The sequence below is a fragment of the Primulina eburnea genome, chromosome 12, assembly GCF_022965805.1.
Source record: "Primulina eburnea isolate SZY01 chromosome 12, ASM2296580v1, whole genome shotgun sequence".
NCBI classification, from domain to species: Eukaryota; Viridiplantae; Streptophyta; class Magnoliopsida; order Lamiales; family Gesneriaceae; genus Primulina; species Primulina eburnea.
In genome coordinates, this window is record NC_133112.1 from 31,284,595 (window position 1) to 31,305,394 (window position 20,800).

Below are 20,800 nucleotides of genomic sequence, written 5' to 3' on the forward strand. Positions count from 1 at the left end.
TATGCAATTGAGAGGAGATGAACATTTTATTAAGATGATGATTTTATGATTTTTACGCGTTTACGTTTACGTATGGTTTTGGACGAGTTTGGTTATTTTAAACTACGCTATTTTTACTGTCAAATATTTAAGATCATTTTTAAATATTATTTCGAAAATGCGAGATATATATATAAAAAAAATTTCCGCACTTTTAAAACTAGTAGACGTTACATTTTACCTGTGGAAAGAAGGGTAATTTTACTATCGAATGTACATACCCAAGAAAGATGAGAAGAATTCCTTCGAGAATATGATATCTAGGGATGACAAGAGGTCATTTTTTAATTCTTGTTGTTGAGGAGATAAAAAGCAAGTGGGCAGAAAAATATTCAGAGTTATCTAGGTCGGAGAACTCATTCAGTGAGAGCGAGGAAAAGCAAGTCCATTATTTGATGGCTGATCTCAAGCTGGATATTGTAGATGATGATGTATTTTATTTTAGCTCAGATGAATTTACACGTGAGGATCTTATCACTTCACTGCACTACATGACATGGTAGATGTGTTCAAAAATTATCACAGTTATTCAAGAAAGTAAAGCAAAAAAGAAATGTTTAAAAGACTAGTCAAGTAACTCTAGTTGTATGTAACTAAAGGAACTTGACAACCTTATGGTAAAACACAATCTGTTGGCTACTGAGAATGATGATTTGTGAAGAGAATTCCATGTTATAATGAATTAGAATCGAAGGTTCTCCGAGCTAGTCGATACTTGGAATAAGTATTTTTATTTTACTGGAAAAATGTATGAGTTACAAAATCAGTTGTGACTGAACTGGCTTAGGGCTTAACATTTAATGCAATATCCTTTTGAGGCAAATACTCAATTGTGTGGACAAAGACAAATCTAAAATGTAATGAAATGTAAAGTAATCAGTGCATCTTGTGATTTGCAAGTTAGTTGAAAATGTCTTTTTAAGAAATAATTATGAAATTATATATAGATATTTTCGTTTATGTTTCGAGGAAACTAAACTAACGTTGCTTTCATCATTGGCATCTTCTTACAAAAATATTGTGGCCTTGAAATTTATTATACTAATTATGTCGCGTAACATTTTGGAAAATTCCGATTGCAGTAAAAAAATTTCTATGTAACAGTGATTATGTTGACATCTTGCACTGAATTATGTACAAATTCATTTAAATGAATAAAATTGTAACTGAAAGTATAATAACAAATAGTAATTAACTTGCAATATATATATATATATATATATATATATATATATATATATATATATATATATATATATATATATATATATATATATATAGTAGGTATCTTGTGAGATGTCTCACGAATCTTTATCTGTGAGATCCGTCAACCATAGCGATATTTACAATAAAAAGTAATATTTTTTCATGGATGACCCAAATAAGAGATCTGTCTCACAAAATACGACCCATGAGACCGTCTCACACAATTTTTACCTATATATATAAAGATGGTTTAGAAATTTAGCACGACGCCAAATAATTTAATTCATTTAGTATATTATATATGTCAATAAAGTTATGTTTGGGTTAGAAATGGCAATTAAAGGTAATGCACATTTTGTTTGAGAGTAAGTTTGTACACAAATTTAATTGAGGTAAGAGAAATAATTCTGGTATTTTATATTTGGCCATAGACTTAAAAAGGATAATAATTAATATGTGGCTATTTTAAAAAATACTTTTCGATCCAGAACGGCTTCAATATTTCCTTGGTACGTACTCTCTTTTTTATTTTTTTTTGTTTTTCATTTGTACTAAAAAAATCATCAATTATAGAAAAAAAATTAATTTTATAATTAATGTATATTCATTGTCTAGTTTATTGTAATCTAAAACTAATATAAATTCAAGTAAAAAATATTAAATTAACTATGTAATCATTATAGTAATTTTTTGAATTGATAGAATTACGTACACAGGCGACTTAATTTTTTTTTATATATAGATATTTGATAGAACTAATAAAGAATATTTTAATAATATTTTTTATAGTATAGTTTGAAGTAAATAGATTAAAAATTAGTTTTACTTTTAATGTATGTGCAAAGTGTGCTATTTCAGTGCGAAATTTGTGCTATAATAGAATTTTTGGTCGAAGATGAATTGAGATGATAGCTGTTGTTAAGTTACAAATAGAAGGAGTGGACACATGCTAAAATAATTCTAAAAAATAAAATACAATGTTTAATAATGATACATTAAAAAAGAAAAAAAAAACATGTATATGGCTTGAGAAATCAATGGTAAAATCACATAAAATGTAAATTTATGTGCTGTTTCAACACTTACACCATGACTCTACCCCATCCCTATCTAGATGGCTTGAGAATCCAATCCAAAAAGGTAGACTTGGCTTTGGATCTATCCACCAAGCCACCATGGTCCCGACTGGAACAAGCTCCGTGCTGTATCCGTGGTGGCTTTAAAATTTTCTGTAGCCTAACGGAGTCGTGAAATGTAAGAGTGTTGTGAAGCATTATTTCCTTTTTCATGGATGCATGAAGGTGGTGGAATCCATATCCTTGTATCCAGTTGTTAGTCCTCTCAGGTACAGAAGGAATAACAAGATTTTCTACATTAAGATGGTAAAGTGCCTGCAAATCCACAAATTTAATTAATAACATTTTTATAATCTACAAAAATAATCACACAATTGATTTTGCGGTAATGGAACAAGTTTTAAATCATACAGTAGTTTAAAACACCATATTTTGATCGCGATTATGCCGAGTTCAAAGTTGCGAATATAACTTTTAAAATATGAACATTATGATAAACTTACAGATTCAATAGCAACCATTAACTTCTTGCACATTCCTTTGCACCTGTGTTCCTCACTTGTGGCAATGAAAGGCATCTCCGCAAGCTTTGTCCCATGGATTCTACAAAAAGTAAACAAGTGCTAAACTGATTAAAATCAGCACATTGTTTGCACAACCAACAACAATAAATTAATTGAGTACAACAAATCCTTCTACCTGAGAGACGCGACGGTAATAATCTCATCATCCTTTTCAAGAACAGCCGTGTAGAAGCCTCTAAAATCCACACGCTTAAAATTTGATCTGCAAATTAAAAGCTTGTTTATAAAAACATAAAAAAATTAAACAAATGAAGATTTATAGTTTAGTTTTAATTTGTTACAGAAGATGATTTGTTTTTCAAAAAAGAGTGAAGTAAATGAGTTGATACTTGCCATATCCAAGTTTTTTTTTTCCATTGCTAGCACAAGCAAGAATCTATTCTCCCAATAGGTACCAGTTTTTTATGAATAATATGTGAAAATTGATATTAAAAAAATATGTTCTTAAAAAGTTATTTTAACAATTTAAATATATAATATATATTAAATATTTCTTACCCACAATTGTAGACAACACTAGGAATCACTTTAATTCTTGTGTGCCTATCTTTTATCATCTCAAAGCATTCTTCCATTAGTCTTCTCGCAACTCCAAGTTTGGAGTGACACATTGTTCTCAAGTATGTGTCCTCAATATACATTCCAAACCCATCACTCATTTGATGTAGTAGAGTCCAAGAAAACCCTTCATCTAGCTCATTTCTTTGGCCAACCATGTCTCTTGACAACTTATCATACACCTTCAGAAACCCGAATTCGTAGATCCATTAATGTGAAATCTTGAAATGAATTAAATAATTTCTAATCGAGTTATAGTAAAAATTTGAATCCAATACCTCTTTGCAGCTTCTGTCACAAAATGGACTGAATGGGATGACATTAAGATCAATGTTTCTCTTCTCTTGCATCCCATAATGGCATTCCCAATCATCTGTACAAAGTAGCAAACTTATAAATTTTCTACTTAGCTCTGTGTTTTTGTGTGTGTGTCTGTGTGTGTGTGATAACCCTAAATAGGAAATATATGCATCATATAGCAAAAAATAAAAGTTGAGAAAGTTAGGTAACATACATTTTTTCTCACACTGAGGACAAGTGAGTAAATAATCATCCTCATTTGCGGGGTTTGCACAAAATTTGCACACACAATATGGGCAGTACCATGAACCTGCTGGAACTTCCTGGAAACGATATGTGTTTGCTCAATTATGCTCTATAAATTATTTTTTAAAAAAATAATAATGGTACCTAAAAAATTATCGTTTATAATGTCGAGATAAATTAATATTTTCTATAATATTCTTAATTAACTCAAAATTAATAGTGAATCAATCGAACAAACTAGGTCAATATTATAAACTAGGTCATAATTTTCTCATTCTTGTATGTTGAACTTTAGAATTTCTTGCAAAATGAGATATTTATTATTATTTCAAACATCTAAAAAATAATAATCTTCTACTATAGAAATTACTACCTCCATGCCCATGCATGCTTGATGATAAGTAGAATTACATTGCTCACAGCACATCAGATCCCCTCCGTCAGCACAAATCATACAAGCATCATCATACACATCACCTACAAAATCAAATCAAAATGGATAATTTCGTTAAACTATTCTCATTTCTATGGTCTCGTTAATCAACCGTAAACTTTAAAAAATATGAGGAAAATTAAACAAGATTCATTCACCTGCAGCACTCTCAGTCTCAATCATGTTAAATCTATGGCATTCGGATTCTCTGGGCTTGTTCCAAGCTTCAACCAGATAAGATAGCAACGAAGCTTGCGTGCGTGCAACATATATGTTTTCGTAAGGTTTATCGCCATTTCTCCCACCATGAACTAGAAACTCTGCAGCAGTGAAGACATTGTTGCAGCAAGCACACAAAATGCCCTCCCTCTTCATCATTCCTCGTTTTTCCATCTCGTCGAATGGGAAGACTGCTGCATTTTCTTGGACTGTATTCGTGTCTATCAGCCAAGAAAGTAAGGTGGGCTTCATTGCTCTTTTGGTCTCCAGCTTGCCCAGTGAACTTCTTTTCCTTGTGGTAGAAAACCCTAAATTCTGAAGCCATGGATCCTGTTGATTCATGTCCCTCTCCGGCTCTCTCTTCCTCTTCCTCTCTCCCCTATTCCTCGTGCTTCGCCTTCTGCTCCTGTTGATTTCAAACATCTTGCATTTTGATGATTTTCCATTTGGATGGATCTTTTGTCTCAGGCTTTTCAAATCATTGTAATTAATTAGGTTAGTTAAAGAGTTTGATTTGCCAACTCAAAACTCACTAAACACCCTAAGAATTACCGATTATGTTGGCTTTCCTTGTCCGTCGGTTCTGGTCTTCTGGATCTCGCCGGAGAACAAGCACGGACGACCCCTCCGATGTTGTATCTCTTGCTCAATCTATATATATAAGACTCGTAAGAGCCTTCTTCAACCTTCTCGTCGGTCTACTTAGGTTTTCTTGTCCTAATTAATATTCCAGAAAAAAAAATCCAAGTTATGTATAGTAAAAAAATTGTAATTCTGATAAATTGAGAAACTAATCTTTATACCCTTTTAAAAAAACACTTGTCAAAGTCAGTTGCGATGTTCTCCTTGCTGGTTTTCTGAAAAATTTCAACAGATCTTCTACAAATAAATTAAGGAACTAATCTTCTCCTCGTTCTAGTTAGGGTTTCTCAAAAAAGTTCCGATTACATATGCATCAATTCACAGGATACAGCTACAGATCTGTAGTTTTTTGCATATAAATCGACGAACTTAAGATCTTTATGCAACTTTGAATATGCACTCGTCGGACTCCGCCGCTACCTTTTCCTCGTTCTAAGTAGGGTTTTCTGAAAAAAATTTCTACTTATGCATCCATTCGAAGATTTATACCATTCATTCGATTGGTCATAGATTCGAGTCCATGTGCTTTTTTGTAATTTTTTGCATATAGATGTCACAGATAAAATAGAATGTCTAGTAGATGTGAAATTTCTGATTTAAAGTACATACTATTGTGGCCTTGAAATTTATTATACAGATTATCGAGCATAAGATTTTAGAAAGTTCTGATTGCATTATTATTTTCTTTACAATATTGATTATGTCAATATCCTACATTGAATTATGTTTAATTCATTTAAATAAATAAAATTGTAACTGATTATAAGCAAAAGAGCAAATAACTTGATTTGTTGACTATATTTATATAAATGTTATTAAAATTAATTTTGAATTAGAAATGGCAATTGTATTGTATTTCCAATATTGCACAGTAAGTGCACGCACATCATTTCAGAGCAAGTTTGTACTGTAAATTAGAAGTGGCAATTGTATTGTAGTTTCAAATAATTCGTAATGTATTGATAATAATTTTATATACCTAAAACTTAATATGTAACGTAACTACGAATAGATAACACCAACTTTTATTTTGTTTGTTTTTTTAAACAAATGCTTGAAAAATCATTGAATTTTGAACTTGAATTTTTGTTTTTAAAAAATGAATTTTGAATTCACGGATGTTTGAAAAGAATTAAATTTTTTTGAAGAAAAGAGATGATGCTTACAGTTAATTACAAATATAATAATTTTTCACGACATGTTAGGCCAAAGCTATCTCTAAAATAAAATAACTACATGCATTCTGGAAAATTATGCTGCTATTCAGGGCGGTGCTTATTAAGAGGCAAATGAGTCCAATGACTCAGGCTCATATCTTTTTTAGGGCCCAAATTTTTTTTTTTAAAAAGTATTATATATAATACTAGTTATTAGATAGCCCAAAACAAAGTATTTATTAAATGGAACTTGCTTAGCCTGTTATCGATTTATTCCCCAATCTTCCCCAATATTCATCTTCAGACAAGCCTTAATCGACTTTGCGTCGTCTCTAGGTTTGATTGAAAGACCCGTAAGGAGCTGTAAGTCTATTTTCTTGTATTTTCTTTGTTCGGCCTTCTAATTTTTTATTGTAGTTTTTTACTTTCTTCGGGGCTTTATGTGGCATCTATTATCTATGTTTTTTGACTGAAATTTTGGAGGATGTGATGCTTATCCGGCTTTCAAATGCTCATATTGCTTATAAAATCTTGTTGACTGTCCCGGTCACAGTAACAAGTGCAGAGCGAAGTTTCTCAAAGATAAAGCTCATCAAAACTTTTCTCCGATCAACCATGTCACGAGAAAAATTGAATGGATTCGCTATGTTATCGATTGAGAAAAGAAATTACTAAACAACTTGATTATACAGACTTGATTAGTATTTTTAGTTCTAAAACTGTTAGGCGAGTTGTTTTTTAGTGATCATTTTGGACATGTTTGATATTTTTATTCCTTTAGTTTTTATATTGTCTTTGACGTATTGATTTAATTTGAAAATTTCTATGGAACTAAAAAAAATATGAACACACATTATGATTCGGAAGCCTCTTTTTGAAAGTTAGACTCAGGCCCAAATATTGTTAGGATCGGCCCTGCTGCTATTATGTTTGAACTTAATCCTAGACTCGTAGATTCATGAAAAATATGTATAGTTCCTCTAAAATAATTTGGTCGGGAAATTTGCAAATAGTATCTTTTATTTTTGGTCGTGTAAGTTTACTAAAAGTTTGGTTTTAGCACAATAATTCAGTTTTTTTCCTTTACATCCTTGTTCTCGAGGATGTTGACATGACGTCATGAGATATTGTTGTGTGATACCAAATATTTGGTGAAGTGCTGGTAAAAATGGAGTTAAACGATATTTTGACTATTTGTTGAATTAAAAGTCAAAACAAACCAATATAAATGACAATTTTAGCAATTCTCTCTAATTTGGAGTTAAAATTCAAAATATATTTTTTAATTTTCCTTCTCGAAGGAATTAAATTCATAATTATTATAGTATCTATTTGGTAATATATTATTAATTATTTAACAGCATAAATAATACATCAGTAATACTTCTGTATAAAGTAATTCATACTTTAAACACAAGTACAAGTAAGTTGTCACCGCGATGTGTGAGATACCATATTAGAGATGTTATAATCTTCATTGAAAGTTACTCTTGAAAAATTTATAATGTTCTGGTGGGGAAATTTATGAAAATCATCGTGTAACTTAATCAAGTGTGATATCTACAACCTGATCAAAAGTACAAAATCTGTTCAAAACAAAATCATAACCAACTAGTGTTTATCAACTACATGTATCAAAATCTCAAGAAGATGAATCGATATAAACTGTAAATCAAACTCTTAAACTCTTAATCTCTGACTCGACTCTTATCTAGGGATCCCGGTTCCCGAACTTTAGTACATCATATCGAATCTCTACAATAGGAGTCGATCTACTCCTAAGCACATCGATATAACCAAATGTCCAGTACTTTGGCACCTCTGCCAAAGACTTGGCATCTCTGTCACAGACTCTTTATCGATATCTGTCTTCTATTCTCTGCTTTTCTATAAATCAATAGAATAAGCATATACATTCAAAGAATACAAAGGTATTAAAGCAATAACAAATAAGTACGTGGTTTTGGGAAACTCAGGTTATCTCTTACTCGAGTTGTATCTCCAGGTTAACATTGATTTGTACCTTTCTTTTCGTCGGGTTTGGCTTTGGTTCGTCCTTATATCGATTCTGAAGTTGAATTCTCGAATTCAAATCCAATCTAGATTGAGATGTTTTGGGTTGAATTGTATGTTGATAGTAACATGTCATATAAGTAGTCAAAGTTTTTGGGTAGGTTTCACGTGCGATGTTCTCACAGATCTTTACCCGTGATAAGGGTCTATCCGATCCATACTTACAGTGAAAAATAATATTTTTCATTCAAATCAACATATATTGCACAATATATTTTTGATATATAAATAATATTATTCACTGAAATTAGCATATATTACACAAATACTTTTTCATAAAATAACTTACAAAAAATAATGCTTTTGCTGTGAAAAGTAATTCTTTTGACATAAATAGTAATAATATTTATAGGTCGAACACTTTTCACTCAAATTAGCATATATTACACAATATATTTTCAAAATACAATGAACAAAAAATGATATTTCTGCATTGAAAAAAATATTTTGGACATAAAAGATAATATTTTTCATGAATCATATAAGAGATATGTCTCATAAAATGAACCATAAGACACTCTCAGATTAGTTTTTGTGAAGTTTGGTCTAGTCGAATAAGTTGGATTTTGTTTTTGTTTTTAATTTCAACTATCATGCATATCTTGGTAGAGTGTTGACATGACGTCAAATATTATTTTGATGTGACACATAATATTATGAGTAATACACCAATATGTCAAATGTCACGTGGACATGATGTCAATATTCCATAGCAAAAAAGGAATAAAAGTAAAATAAAAAAATAACAACAACAATACTAAAATCAAACTTTGATTGTTCATAGGTAAAAGCTTCTCCAAAATATTAATTTTTTATCATTAATATGGTATTAATTGTGTTATATATTATTAATTATTCAACAACATAATTTTAATAAAATTTAAAAAAAGTATGATAGCTTACATGCTTAATTATCATCAATAGAATTGTCAAAATTGTTCTGACCGCCTCATTCTGCATGTCATGCCCCGAGACCGGGGTTAGTCGACATCGACGTTGTCTCACAATCACATAAGTGCAAAAAAACAAGCCTCGTAGTAAATCGCAATAACCAGTCTTTTTCATAATAGGTAATCGTCTTTACAATATGATGGACATAAAATGCGGGAGCAAAATACATGATGATAAATTTAAAAGACAAAATAAATTCGACTCGTCTCGAATTGGATTTTCTTCATCACCATCTCCAAAAGTAATCTTGTTCTTCATACTCGATTTGTACCTCGTTCTTATTTGGGTGGGAATGTAAGGGTGAGTATTTTGGGAAATACTCAGTAAATGGGGGCCGATCATGCATAACAAATATCGAGGATATACATACGAATAAATTATCGTAATTTCAATATTAAGAATGTTGAATCAAATACTAACATAAATATGAATATAACACTGAAAATCATCTCATTTTCTATGGTTTTACTGATCAGTCTCCTGTATGTTACTACTCTAAGGGGCGAGGCCAAAGGAACGGTTATTATAACCCACCGCATCATGGCTTAATAAAGCATATCAAAGTTCGGAATTTCCTTTACCATTTCTAAATCAAATCATTAAAGTGCATTTCAAATACTCAGCATGCTTTCAAATATTATAACTGATATCAAACAACGAATAATTCAGGAGATTTCATACCAAATGGAAACGAATATATCATACCGATCGAATTTTCAAAGTCATATTTAATTTATTTCAAAATATGTCATGCTCGCTTAAAAATAAAATAAGTGTGCCATTTTATATAATAATATCAAAAACCAACTTACTTGATTTCGTTTGGATTAAAACGCTAGAAGGACGTGCTAAAAGAACTCCGTTCGAACAAGGTTGCGGCGAAGCTTCGAATCGGCTGCTGTAATGCTTCGACTTTGGCCTGTTTTCCAGCAGCTATATTTCTAATTCCTATAGCTATGGGAGGGATTTTGCAATATGTGAGGTGAGATTACTACAACTTCGGTTCTTCTTATAAAGGCTTGGATAATCAACCACAAAGGTAAGCTTTTATCACTCCATTAATGTTGCTGATTGCTTAATCAAAGGGATGACTACACTCTTCTCTACCAAATGAACGTGGCCTCTTCTTGATTCGAGATACACATCCGAGATTCATGCTGTAATGGAGAGGGATTTTGGCTTCCTTAAGTTGCAAATTGAGAGTAATTTTGGTTGCATGAATCTCCTCCAAGATTGGTGCACTTCATTTCCTCCTCCATATTGCACGACCTTCACACTGCATAAACGAGGTGGGTTGACCCACCTGTAACCCCAACCCAATCGTCTTGAGTTATGGGTCAAGCGAAACAACCTGCCAAAAATTACATGCATAAATTTTCACAAATAGAGCTGTTAAAATTGGTCGAGCCGCCTCATTCAGCATAAACGAGGTGGCTGATCCACCATTTTTCGGGTTGGCATTAGGAAAACCTCAACCAAACTTGCCTTCGGTTACGAGTTTGGCAAAACAACTAGTTTTTTTTTTTAAAAAAAATTAATATACATTCTTAAAATCCGATAATTATGTTCCTAGTAAATTCTTAGATTACACATGGCTAAAAAAATCGAGCAAATACTTGACCTATCAGATGATATATTCAAAACATTATTAGGAAATAGTGTTGTATATCTATTTTTTTTTCTTAAATAGGAGTGATTATAATTATGAAATTTAAATGTTTTGAAAAACAATTTATATATTTTTAGTTTTTTCTCCAATAATAATTGGTTATAATCTTTGTTTTATTCTTCTCTTCATAAATAATTTTCTACTTTAATTTTATTTTATCTTTGGATAACTCCTACTTAAGAGAGATTGATAAATAATCCTCCTTATCCCATGTTTGGTACCTTTTTAAAAAGCTCATGATAATATCATGGGCCCTTGATAAATAATTTTTTAGAAGGATAAAATATCTCTAATAGAAGGTGTGATAATTTTAATCAAATGATAAAATACACTACAAATTACTTAATTACCCTCAATTTATAAATGATTTTTTTATAAATATATGCTAGTAGGTAGAAATTAAAATCAAATAAATATTTTATTTATTTTTATATATTATATAATATGATAATTATATAAATGATTTCGAGATAATTATATAAATAATTTTTATAAATCTCAATAAAATTATTATTATCACTCGATTATCCTTAAAAATTGATATTTGACTTGACTCACAAAATCAAGGGCTCAATTATCATATTATATAATATATAAAATTAGGTAAAAATAAATAAATCATGCAAGTACTATCGGCACATGAACAAATAAAAAATATGAACTCAAGCAACAATTTTGAAATTATAAAATTTATTATGATAAGGTTAAATTTTTCATTACAATCTAATATATAAATTTAATCACTCTTATTAAAATCATACCAAACATTAAATATAATATCCTACATCTTATTTATCCTTAACTTATCATTATATTATATATCACATGTTTATCCTATCATATGTACCAAACTATGCCTAATTTTAGAAATACTAGAAACATATTCACACTTATAACTTGGTTACATATGTAAATCCCACTATATCTACATAATATACTGCCATAAATTAAAATAATTTCTTAATAATTAATATAACTTTTAATGCTTAATAATTAGTAAAAAATTTATTTTTACAAAATAATGGGGGGTTGCCCGCCCCGACTCAAGCCGCAACCGAAACATGTTGAACCATTTTGATCTGTCTTCAAACGAGTTACTAAAATCATGACCGTACCATTTTTAATGGTGGATTAAGTTTATACGACAGGTCAAAACCAAATTGATTGCTCTAGTCATCTATACCAAGTTCATTTTTCGCAAAAACATTGAGACGGTCACACGGGTAATATTTTGTGAGACATATCTTTTATTTGGGTCATCCATGAAAAAATATTACTTTTTTTGCTAAGAGTATTACTTTTTATTATGAATATCGGTAGGTTTTACTCGTTTCACAGATAAAGATTCGTGAGACCGTTTGACAATAGACCTACTCTTCATTTTTCACACATGAAAATTTCATTATAGTTTCATATCTTAATTTATTGACGAAATATACAAATCAAAATAAATACAATAACTTAACAATACATTTCCTAGCCAACATCCTTGGTGAGTAGCGACATAAATCTCTACTAATAGGGGAAAGACATTGGGTCGATGTCACATTATGACATTAATAAAGCAAAAACCCCACCCTCATTATAATTTTTATAACAAAAACAATAACATTTTATTTCCTTCATTAATGGAAGTCGTTTCTTCAAGTTAATGCACATGTGGGTCGTTTATGGAAGTTGATTCTATGGGAAATATAAAAGATGACGTGTAAACAAACAAATGTCTGTTATCTTGGATAATGAGGTATCATGTTTGTCATATCTCGATATCGGATGCATGACACTGATGTTGTTATCAAGTTATACATTTAAAAACAACGAGCTTCGATAAAAACCAGTTTTTTCATTTCATAAAACCTGAAAATATGCCTTTACAATTGGAATTTATTCAACATTATAGTAGAGAACACATATTCAAATATAAATAGCAGTGGATATATATGTTACAAAGTGGAGTTTACACTACAAGAAAAATAAAAATCAACAACACCCATAAAAACCGTTGTCTTTTTTCTTTTAACAACGGTTTTTTCAAAAACCGTTGTCGTAGCATAAAAAACCCGCTTATAGACAACAATTTTTTAAAAACCGTTGTCTTTTATAAGTCTACGACAACTGTTTTTAAAAATCGTTGTCTTTGATGTGTCTACGAGAACGGTTTTTAAAAATCGTTGTCTATGAATGTTTTTTTTTCGGGATACAACAACGGTTTTTAAAAACTGTTGTCTAATAGCTTTTTTCTGGGCTAAAACAACGGTTTTAACAACCGTTGTCTATGAGAGGTTTTTTTAAGGCTACAACAACGGTTTTAACAACGGTTGTTGTGAGAACCCGAATTTCCAGCAGTTCAGTAGCAAAAGCATTTCAGTAAGCAATGCAAGATTTACAGCAGAAGATAATATTCAGAAGCTGGTATTTTTCCAGCAGGCATGTATTTTCCAGCAGACATGTAGTTTCTAGCAGATATAATCCAGCAGCAGAGGAACGAGATTCCAGCAAACAGTTACTAATCCAACCCATGACTTGTAACTGAAGCATTTAAAATGGAATCAAGGCTGTTAAATGCAGATTATGACCATTAATAGGGAGCCTAACAGTCAGATTTCGGCCTATAAATAACACTCTCAAACCTCTGAATTGGGTTACACAAATCTTGAGAGTATCACTTGAATTTTCGAGCTAAGAGAGTGCTGATTTTCGAGCAGTAGAACCAGTAGCAAGAACAAGCAGATTTCAGACTTCTACCGAAACACTTTTAGAAAATTACTGTAAGTGAGCTTATGTATAAATATCTTGAAATCCGTTTGATAATTCTGTTTTAAAGTTCAGTTTCTGCATGATTTCTGATATATGATTTTAAAGCACTGAAACTCCCTAGTGAACTAATGGTAGGAATATATATTCTGAACATTTCTGAATTCTGATTCTGATTCTGATTCTGGCCTCACCCCTTAGAGGAGAGAACATATAGGGGACTGATATCAGTTTAGCCATGAAATTCACTAACGTGTTCAGTGCTTACTAATTCTGATTTCTGTTCTGAAACCTGTAAATTCTGAATTCTGATTTCTGTTATGAAATACGAGTTTTCAGTATATTATTGTATTTCTGTTTCTGTATTAAAATGATTTTCGAAAACTGAGAGTTATTCCCGCCCCTGCTTACTGAGTGACAATCATATCACTCACCCACCAAACCCATCTCAGATAAGAACGAGGAAGAGTGGATAGAAGAAGAGGAGCAACGTCAGTTTTGGGGCTGGTGATGAAGATCGTTGTTCTTAGTTCTGATTTATGTTTTATATTCCGCTGCATCTGTTCAGACATTGTAATTTTATGGTTTTACATTTCCGCCATAAAACATTTGTCATTGAGTTGTAACAGACAATGATTATTATGAATAAAAGACTGGTTTCTGAAATTCTGTACTTCCGAGGCTTGTTGTTTTCGAATGAATATTTGAGAGCAACGCCGGTGTCAACTAACCCCCGTCTCGGGGCGTGACATTGAAGTGGTATCAGAGCAGAACCGGGTTTCATAATCTGGGGAGGAGGAACTAGAAATAATAAGTTCTTATAGACTTCTGAAAATAAGTCATGAAAGTTACTGAAATAAGCTACTGTAATAGATTACTGAAAAGATAGACTAACTACGTACAGTTAGGAAAATCAGTAGAGAAGTAAATCAGAATACAGTAGCATATATATATATATATATATATATATATATATATATATATATCTATATATATATATATTTATATATATATATATATATATAAACAGTAGATGGAAACCAGTAGCCGAAACCAGAATCAGTAGATGGAAACCAGTAGATCTGAATGCAGAAGACTGAGTCAATAGACTCGGAATGCAGCAGACAATGCTGGAAAAGCAGCAGACTGATTGTAGAAGCATCAGAGTTGCAGTAGACAGTGTATTCCAGCAAGTGAATGCAGTAGAACTTGCCAATAACATGGAAGTTGAGGTGTCTTTCGCGCAAACTTCAAACGGCCATAACTTTTGATCCAGGAGGAATTTTTACTATTAAAAGTAGGCGTTGGAAAGCTCTCGACGAGGAGAACCTAACCTAGGAAAATCAGTAGAGAAGTAAATCAGAATACAGTAGCATATATATATATATATATATATATATATATATATATATATAAATATAAATATATATATATATAAAACAGTAGATGGAAACCAGTAGCCGAAACCAGAACCGGTAGATGGAAACCAGTAGCCGAAACCAGAATCAGTAGATCTGAATACAGAAGACTGAGTCAATAGACTCGGAATGCAGCAGACAATGCTGGAAAAGCAGCAGACTGATTGTAGAAGCATCAGAGTTGCAGTAGACAGTGTATTCCAGCAAGTGAATGCAGTAGACCTTGCAAATAACATGGAAGTTGAAGTGTTTTTCGCGCAAACTTCAAACGGCCATAACTTTTGATCCAGGAGGAATTTTTACTATTAAAAGTTGGCGTTGGAAAGCTCTCGACGAGGAGAACCTAACCTAGAACGACTTATCGTTCTATCATTCTGTCATCTAGAATTTTTACTTATCGTTCTATCACCTAGAACGACTTATCGTTCTAGCACCGCCGACGAACCCCAAAATCCATCGTTTAGATAATGATATCATCATTTCCGTAAAATTTTCCAAAATTTTGAAACTTTGAGGAATTTTCATTTCTAATTGGCTTAGTATTTTTGCACCAAACTTGGCACCATTCATGTTCTTGATGTCAATGATTTTTAGTAAATTTTTCACGTGATTCTGAGATCGAAAATTTTTGAGCTATTTCTTCTGTTAATTGTATAGGCAGTACTGATTCTATTCATTCCAGTATTTTTCTATAAATCGACCTATATTCTTGAGATCAATTCTGAACCTTTACCCTTATGTTTTTGGATGTAGGATATGGCAGACCAAAGTAGCTACATTAAGAGCTTAGAGAGGAAGCTAGAAAAACTAAAAGGGAATAACTACTACCTAAAGTTGGACAAAGATGAGTTAGAGCGTCAAGCAGAACATTTGAGGTGTGATGTTCAACGTTATGCTCATTATCTGCATGAGGCAGAAGAGAGGAGTAGGAAGGCTCAAGAAGAGTTTGAAACCTCCCAAGAGACTGTGGTAGAATTCATCGAGTTACGTGATACACTACTTGAGAAGATCCAAATACTCAAGGATCAGAATCACCAACTCGTGCACCAGCATAATCAGTATAGTGAACAGACTGATGCACATATTCATGAGTTGCAGAGTACTGTTGAAGTTCTTAGTGACCAGAATGCAGTTCTGCATGGCCATATTGAACATCTACAAGCAGTAATAGCCAACCAAGATGAACCTGAAGAAGAACCAGAGGAGGAAGAAGAAGTTGAAGAGGGTCTTATGGATTTGGGATTAGGAGAAGTAGTAGATTAGTTTATCAGTAGTGATTTAGTTTGTAATAACACTTGTCCCATTTACATTTCTGTTTTCATTTTCGATGTTTCGTTGTGATTGCACTTTCTTGAAGAATCAATAAAAATTTATTTCTATCTATTGGTTCATATCTAATTTTTGGAGCAATTACTCAATCATTGTGATTCCTTGTTTTGTCTCTATTCTGTCATCAACCTTAGAACTTTCATAATTGTAGGAAATGGACGGAAGACCAGTGAGAAACAACCGCAACCCCTGTTACAACAATCGTAACAACAACCGTAATGACGAAGAGGCACAACAACTCCAACAACAACCACCAGCAGTTGGCCTCAGTCAAGTGGATTTGATGGCTATAGCCACGATTGTGGCAACCACGCTACAAGGGTTGGTGAACCCTAATGCTAACCAGCCACCACCACCACCTCCAGCTCAGAATGGGACTAAGCAGCACTATGAGGCTCTCCGAAGAGCAAGAGTCCCTAACTTCGATGGAAGCACCGATCTAGAGATCAGACAGAATTGGATGAAAGAGGTGGAAAATCATCTTCGACTACTTGAGGTTCCCCAAAGGATCAGAGTAGAGGTGATTATACATTTTCTTGTGGATAAAGCTGCCAAATGGTGGGAAGGAATCTCACCAGCTATGATAGAGGCGGGACCTATCACTTGGCAAAGGTTCCGAGAGGCATTCTTGAGGCAGTACTTTCCAACAGCAGTTCGAGTGCAGAAGCTGTCAGAATTTGAAAGCTTGGTTCAAGAACCAAACATGACAGTGGTGGAGTATTCATCCAAGTTCCACTCGTTGGGAACTTAACATGACAGTGGTGGAGTATTCATCCAAGCTCCCCAACCATCATGGGAGACGAAGCCTTGAAGATACATCGCTTCAAGAAGGGATTGAACAGCCGTATTCAATCTGCCCTCGCAGTTATCGAGCCCAATAGTTTTGATGAATTGATGGGAGCCGTCATCAGGGCTGAAAATGATATTAAGAGGCGTGAATGCGAGAACAAACTCAAACGTCCTCAACCAAGCCATTACCAATCGGGCCAGCAATTCAAGAGGCCTAGGTTTTCAAGCAACCAATTTAGTGCTCCATCCAAAGGAACCACTTCTTCTCAATCAAACAAAGAAGGAGTCAATTGCCAAACTTGCGAATTCACACACACTGGTGAATGTTGTAGGAATTCTCGAGCTTGTTTCCGTTGTGGGAAGATGGACCATCGCATTGCTCAATGTCCTATTCCAGATCCAAGGAGTGGTCCAGCAGAAGTACGAGTTTTCAGTATATTATTGTATTTCTGTTTCTGTATTAAAATGATTTTCGAAAACTGGGAGTTATTCCCGCCCCTGCTTACTGAGTGACAATCATATCACTCACCCACCAAACCCATCTCAGATAAGAACGAGGAAGAGTTGATAGAAGAAGAGGAACAACGTCAGTTTTGGGGCTGGTGATGAAGATCGTTGTTCTTAGTTCTGATTTATGTTTTATATTCCGCTGCATCTGTTCAAACATTGTAATTTTATGGTTTTACATTTCCGCCGTAAAACATTTGTCATTGAGTTGTAACAGACAATGATTATTACGAATAAAAGACTGGTTTCTGAAATTCTGTACTTTTGAGGCTTGTTGTTTTCGAATGAATATTTGAGAGCAACGCCCTCCCGGGGCGTGACAGTTGTCTTTCGGATTGTTTTTTTGGGCTACAACAACGTTTTTTCAAAAATCTTGTCTATATAAAATTTTGTCAAGGGTCAAAGACAACGGTTTACACAAACCGTTGTCTTTTAGATGGTTTTTTTAACTACGACAACGGTTTTTTAAAACGTCGTCTTTTCTTAGTGTTTTATTTAGTTAAAGACAACGGTTTTTTGAAAAAACGTTGTCGTAGTTTGTAAATTTTTTTAAAAATTCGGTTAATAATTAGCGACGGTTTTACAAATTACCTTCGCTAATTTAACTTTAGCGATGGATTATTAGCGACGGATCGTCGCTCATAGCGTGGCATTATTATATTCATGACGTTAAAATTAGGGACGAAAGAACCGTCGCTACATTAATGTATGCAACGGTTGTTTCAAACACAGTCGCTCATACGACGGGCTAAAGAACCGACACAAATAGCGACAATGTTATTTTTGTAGTCGCTTATTAGCGACGGTTTAAAAAACAACCGTCACTAGTACTGTCGCCCATGTGCTATAAATATCCGCACCCTTGGTCATTTTCTTCCACACCGAAGTTTTCTCAATTCCACAATTTTCATTTAACTTTCACTTTTCAATTGCTTTTTTGTTCTACGATTTGTCCACGATTTTCATGAAATTTCAATTTTAAGTGTTAAAGATAAAGATTATTAATATATTAATTTAGTAAGATTGTTAGGTTTACAAAATTATAACTGTAAATTTTTTTTTTACGAAAAACAATAGCGACGGAAATCATAAAACAAATCGTCGCTAATTAGCGACGGCTATCTTAATATAGACCGTTGCTAAATTGCGACAGAACTCATACAACCGTCGCTAGTAGCGACGGTGTTGTTTAGAAGAACCGTCGCAACGTTTTTTTTAACTACGATTTTTCAATGCTACGACAACGGTTTTTCACCGTCGTTTTTAGACGTCTGCCACACCGTTGTCTTTGAGCGCACCCTTTAACCACATGGCTTTTAACACCGGTTTTACAAAACCTACGACAACGGTTTTCACCGTCGTCTTTGATGTCTACGACAACGGTTTTGCACCGTTGTCTTTGAGCCCACCATTTAACCACAGGAGCTTTAACAACATTTTTTTTTACCTACGACAAAAGTTAAAAACCGTTGTCTTTCGCCTTTTTTCTTGTAGTGTTAGAAGTAAGAACTCAAATTGACATAACATCAGCAAACACTTCTCCAACAATTCCTTCCACATAATCTATCATCTACAAAACTCGACTGATATATCATTGTTCTTTTAATGCATTCTCATTCTTTTATCTGAACGGATGAGCGTGTGACTGATATGGAGAATCATTCAATACGGGGGGAAGTCTTCCTAATTTTTAAAGAAATTTTTAAACAAAAAGTACACAAAATATAGCAGAATATATCAAAAATGAAATATAATATATATCACAAGTATCTACACAATATTTAATATAAAAAATATACATTAAATTAAATTTTCCCCTTATAATTAAACTATTACTGGTCATCTATATATTATTCCTCCAAGGGATGATGGCAGCAAACAAGAATCAAGATTCAAAAGTGGTTAGTAACTAGAAATGTATTTCTATCATTTTGTTCATAGTTATTAAATGTTATCATGCTTTCAAACACATATACAGAACTTGTGATCTTTAACATGAAAATATAAATTTAAGTGCAAAAACCCACTTATAATTGTGGAGATTTTGTTCTTAAAAGTGTATGAAAATGTTTAGAACATACCATCAGTTCAAAATGTTGTCAGATTCACAACCTAAAGAAAACGGCAAAATTTGCTTGAATTTTTGGGTGTGTCTTTACCATTTAAAATGTTGAGTATTTACAGGGGTGAAAGTGGTTTCTATCCACTATTACCTCTCATTATCTCCATTATCTACCCACTGCTAGCCCCATGATTTTTTCCCGAAAATTCACTTAGGACGAAACATAAAGAGTGCTAGATTCGACAGGGTTGTATCCTAATTTAGCTGATAGGATCGAAGCTAAAATTTAGAGAGGGCGAATACATTTGGCCAGAAATTTATTTCGATTGGGTTAGTAACAGTGAAACTTGGTTCTTATTAGTAGAGTTTTCAGCAAGTCAATCAGTTGACTACGATCCTTAATCACTTCTCAGACTGATTTACCAGATAGTAAAAGTTTTTTTATTCTGATTGATAGACTACCGGTGAAGCTTAATCAATCTACCTAGAATAAGTTTATTAGCTAACAGCTAATATTAACCTTCACACTAGATTTATGCATCAGTTAACTTTGCCATCAATTAGGTTTTCGAGTTTAGTTTATCTCTAAAATTCAGTTTAGTAATGATTCTTTTTCCAATCACCAAACCAAAATGTTCAAACACTAGCCATCCATTATTAGCCCTGCTATTACTAGGGTAAATATCTCACCCGTGAATTAAAATTATTAAATATGAATGTTTAAATAATTACTCAAAATTATTGATATAATGAATATTTTTAATTATTATATAATTTTTTTATATTAT

At 32.6% G+C, this 20,800-nt stretch overlaps 1 long non-coding RNA gene across 1 annotated transcript; it reads right to left on the reverse strand.

Moving 5' to 3' along the window:
• Window positions 1-2,507: 2,507 nt before the first annotated feature.
• Window positions 2,508-3,128, reverse strand: LOC140808186 (uncharacterized). Its single transcript, XR_012112831.1, has 3 exons — window positions 3,021-3,128; window positions 2,825-2,924; window positions 2,508-2,636 (listed from the first exon to the last, which is right to left on the reverse strand). It is a non-coding gene; the product is annotated as an uncharacterized lncRNA (long non-coding RNA).
• Between the last annotated feature and the right edge of the window lie 17,672 nt (window positions 3,129-20,800).